The sequence below is a fragment of the Limulus polyphemus genome, unplaced genomic scaffold (genome assembly GCF_000517525.1).
Source record: "Limulus polyphemus unplaced genomic scaffold, Limulus_polyphemus-2.1.2 Scaffold1249, whole genome shotgun sequence".
NCBI lineage: Eukaryota > Metazoa > Arthropoda > Merostomata > Xiphosura > Limulidae > Limulus > Limulus polyphemus.
The window spans coordinates 310,860-315,881 of NW_013666859.1; positions in this window are offsets into that span (position 1 = coordinate 310,860).

The window sequence follows — 5,022 nt, forward strand, 5'->3', positions numbered from 1 at the left end:
TGGTCTTCGTCGGAACGAATTTACGGAAATAATGGCTGGAGACGGCTTAAATGGGTAATGAAGAAAAACTTTAATATAAGTTTAACATGACAGAAAATGTACAACGTTTCGAGAAGGTTTTGTCATCATCAGGTTGACCTGATGATGACAAAACCTTGTCGAAACGTTGTACATTTGCTGTCATGTTAAACTTATATTAAAGTTTTTCTTCATTACCCATTTAAGCCGTCTCCAGCCATTATTAGTCTCAAAGTGGGTTCCTCGTCATCGAATTTGGACACATATGTATGTTCTTCAACAGCCTGCTGTGCATAAGTGTTTGCTAGAATAAGGCGGCACAAATAATGCATGCCACATAGACAACAGCGACACATTTAGCGTTAGTTTCCAATTATCAACAACATTTACAACTAATACCTTAACATCAACTATCTAAAAAATAACAATAGCTATATGAAAGAGTGCGATATGCTGTGGTAATAAACACTGAATGCACACTCACTATTTAAGCTAAGCATAAGAAACAGTAGAAATAATCACCACTGTCGTCCAAGTAGGGAAATCTACTATGGTAAAAATTGTTAAAAATTTGCTGAAATATAGTTACGAAAATCCAAGTAGAGACAGCAAACCTGAGTAACAATGAACAATAACGACTCGAGTAACGATATGCAGCAGTAAAATGGATTTTTTTTATGGCGGCAATTGAAGGACTTTGAAAATTTCGCAGCACGATAAAATTAAGGAGATCGAATTAAGTTTAAAAGTATTCTCTCAGTTTTTTTGCAAAATTCCTGTGCGATCCCACACTACAGTAGATGTCACTTGTAATAATTTTATAGTGGAGTCATAATAGGGATTTGTAGCTTGAGCAAACTGTCAGCAGCAGATCCCTCGCCTCGTTTTCTTACTTTTTATGATCCCTATTTGTATATTTTAAATTCTCAATTTTTAATTATCTTGTACGTTGGATTTGTTAATGTACAGAAACGGGCAATTATATGACTAGAGTAAAACACAACCTCTACTAAGCGCGTATAACATTTTACCAGTAGAAAAGCAGCCTTTTCAAATAAAACAAATATGTCTAAAACATCGCTTTAAATAAAGCTTCGTGTCTTTTAAAGAGATTATCTACTGAGCCAGGTGGCTTTGTACCTTGAGGTTTCGTGTAAATACTTATTTAGCACGCGTCGAGTACATAGGCACCGCTCATAACAACATCACATTTATTATGTATTTATAACTAAGTAAATCAACTTTCAGTGAAAAGTAATCAACTTTTAAGTAGGTCATGAGCATTTGCAGCGTCTCATATAGTGTATCTGTCTAGGTTTTGGTGCAAAATACCCAGCCGTATTTGCTGTAGGCTTGTGAAACAACAACAATAATAATATAAACAAATGGGCAAATCTTGATTTTGTTTACTATCGTGAAATCACTTATTTCGCTTATTATGAATGTTTGAGTGGTCTTAACTATTAAAAAGGAAGGTTTTTAGTGTTGTTTCAAGAATAAGTCTGCTTTTTAAGGTGGCTTTTGCCCAAATGTTCTATTAGAGTTTTGAGTAAATTTCCTGTGCGATCCCTATTATGAACCACTATCGTGGTTCGTGATGCTATTCTTCTAAAACACCAATTTAAAAACAAAATATTACATTCTATAAGACAAATTTTAGTGAAAGGTTTGATACGCCCAAATCAAAACCTCTTAATTTAATAAAGCCCATTAACTTTTTATAAATAACTACATTTTAAAAGTCTAAGTCAGTGATTGAAGAATAAAAGTCTGGCTTCTTAATGTTGAAGAATTTGCAATTCCATGTAATTTTTTTACTAATTTTAAAGTTTTCAAAGGATTAAGTAGTATATTAATTTTCGCAAGAACGTAGTGCATACCATGTGTACTTGCGCAGAGTCCCCGAAAGTGTTCTGCTTCAAGAGTAAATAAGATCAAAATTAAGAGTACAAATATTTTTATTTATTGTTTTGTGATGTAGTCTACAGAGTGCATAATTCTTGTCGTGATTCATGGCATGCGCACGTTTTATTGACTTCAAGACAGTACAAATTGCAAAGTTAAGCGTCTCTTATGTATCGTCATTTTAGTGTCTACTGACTGACTGATGGACAACACACTATTGTATAGTGGTGCGAGTGGTTAAAACAAATGACCCCCTCAGGTGGCCTTTGACCCCCTTTTTGGGAAATTGGTTTCTGTATATTCGATATCAGTTTTTTTTTTGCCTAACAATTTAAGTATTCACTTGGATGTAAGTGTTCAGCTTGTTGCCTCTGGGTTCTCGCCTGGTGACACACTTTATTTTATATCATATTGTTAACCATATAAGCAACTAAGTAATAGTTTTCCAATTCCAGTTTCCCTTCTCTGTGTTTAACAGTTAATAATACCTAAAAGAAAGAAATCAATCATGAAGGAAATCAAAGTCAACCAAGTCTTTAGCCAGCAATTTCTTTATTTTTTTTATTTTTTCGCTGTGGTGTTCGGGGGGAGGAAGGAAAGAACTATCAGAAAACAGCCAGATTCAACTTCTTAAATTTGGAATACATAGAAATGATATCTTTATGCCAATACAAATATATTCAAAATTAATGTGATCCTGTGTAAAAAGAATTTGATGAAAGTAATATTAATATATATACGTCTATACACCTCTTTATGATTATATTCACTTCATTAGAAAGAGCTTTCAGTGCGCTATAAGGTCCGAGACAGACCAGATGCGGCTTAGTGGTTAGCGTGAAAAATGGTGGATCCAAAAACTGCACTCCGCATTTTGGGACCGTGGGTGCGTTATAAGAGTGACGGTACTATTGACCTTCCTTCTAGTCTATTTGTTCAAATTGGAAACGTTTAGGGCAGATAACCCTTGCGCGAATACTTTCTGCATCAAAAATAACAACAAAAAACAAATTCAATCAAAACAGTACCCGGATAGAAATTTAAATTGCGCTGTCATAATGCAAATGAACCGCTACGAACTAAACTCAGGAACTACCAAAAACTAAACTAATCTAAAAATAATTGCCCAACAGAGGATTAAGTAACAGCAATAATTCATTTATATCTTGGTGGGACTAGGCCCTTATATCCCCACTTCCATAGCTCGAGTCTGGATGTATCTTGTGCACGCCCCTGGTAATAAAAAAGGATATCTGACTTGTTTTCTTGTTGTTGTTGTTTTTCTTGTTAAGTCAAAAGATACACAATGGGCTATTTGTATACTTCCCTATTGAACTATTTGTAGTAGAATGCTAATTGTAAAGACAAGATTTAAGTTTCTGAATAAGAAGGTTACGTAGATATTTTACAGGCTGTACAGATTCAAGGACGAAACACAGATCCACATTATGTATGAATGACGTTTTTTTTTGGCTTATATTTACCACAGAGAAAAATGGTTATATTAAGGCAAGTGACATCATTTCATCGATCAGAGAAAGTCATTTCAAAAATGGACAAACTATAATAAAGTACATTAATTTAGAATTAGATAATGATTGTGCTGGAAACTGTTTATGTGGTATTTTCAGGTGAACTGATTTCCCTACAAGTATCAGATAGTTAGATCCGCTTATAACAGCAAATTCGAATAAGATACTTGTGAAATGGTCTTTGAAACTTGACTGAATTTTCTTGCATGTGAGGAATAATAAGACTGAACAAGTTTAACAACGCGAACAAAAGTTTTAGTATCAACAAATAAATAAAACGCGGCGAATGTACTTGCACAAACGAAAAGACAGTCTTTTTTATTGGATCATGATTATGTCTGCAGCTTTCTCTCATTTGTAAGATACATCTCAGTGGAACTAAACACATTTTTTTCATTAAAATGAACCAAACTTTTCGATATCCAGGTAGAATTGAACTAAGAAACTACGTTTGAATTCAGCAGGTAAAATTGGTTTATTTGCCCAATCGATGGTGTTTCATAGCATTTGTTGGCTGTAACGTACAGACATCGTCAATTCGGCCAGCAAAGGATATTACAGTCGCTGACCAATTCAACAGGGATGTGCTATGCTACTACAATACAGAGAACAAAGAAACAAAGCAACTAAAAAAATACAACCTCAACGGTTTTCTGGACCACGTGCATATGGTACAACTCAACAGAAACTCAATGAACGTAAAAAAATTAAATTCCTTTATACCCAAAAAGAGGCACAAAAGCATACAATATAGCTGCACATCGCACTTACTTATGTTTACATCAAACGTTTTTGGTGCCGTTGACATGAAACAAATTTTGAATGGGAGGTTGGAGCCTAATGATTTGTGTTATAAATAAATGTAGGAAGCTTAACATTAAAGGAAAATGACGAAACTAAACCATGATGTATGAACTTTAAGCAACTGATAACAAATTCTAAAATTACTGACTTTTTCCCCCATATCTATATACAAAATCAGCGTCAAAAAAAAACAAAGAGACAAACTTTGCATGATTCAAGTGGAAAATATATGGTAGACGAAAAATGAGAAATCAACAAGAGATTTTGTGCGTTTTTTTTCATGTTATTTTCCACTTAAGGTTTAAGTGGGACTATACTATAAGTCAGTCAAAAATATAAACCAGTAACTAGTTAACTGGTATTGGTATATTCAAGCTGAAAAGCTCCTTATACTAAGCGACAAGATAGAGACTTCTAGGGTTCAAATCTAGCCATTTCTAATTTTGAACTATTGGTCAGAGTGAAGGCAGCCAATAATCAGAGCTATTCGCTACAAGGGCTTTGAACTGACTATCACTCTTATAATGCATACACACAACTGAAAGTATGGATCGTATTCACTGATATCGGTCGAGGATCTTGGATATTACGACACGCAGTCCGGCATCCTACTTTTTAGGCCAGAGTCGACCCAGTCTAGTAGCTTAGCGTTTGATTAGTTGTTATCTTTTTTTTTTGTCTCATTTCAACTTTTCGTTTTCTGTTGTTTCTAAAAAAGTATTAATGTACAAAATTGTTTAATTAAAGCTGCCTGGAAGTGCCA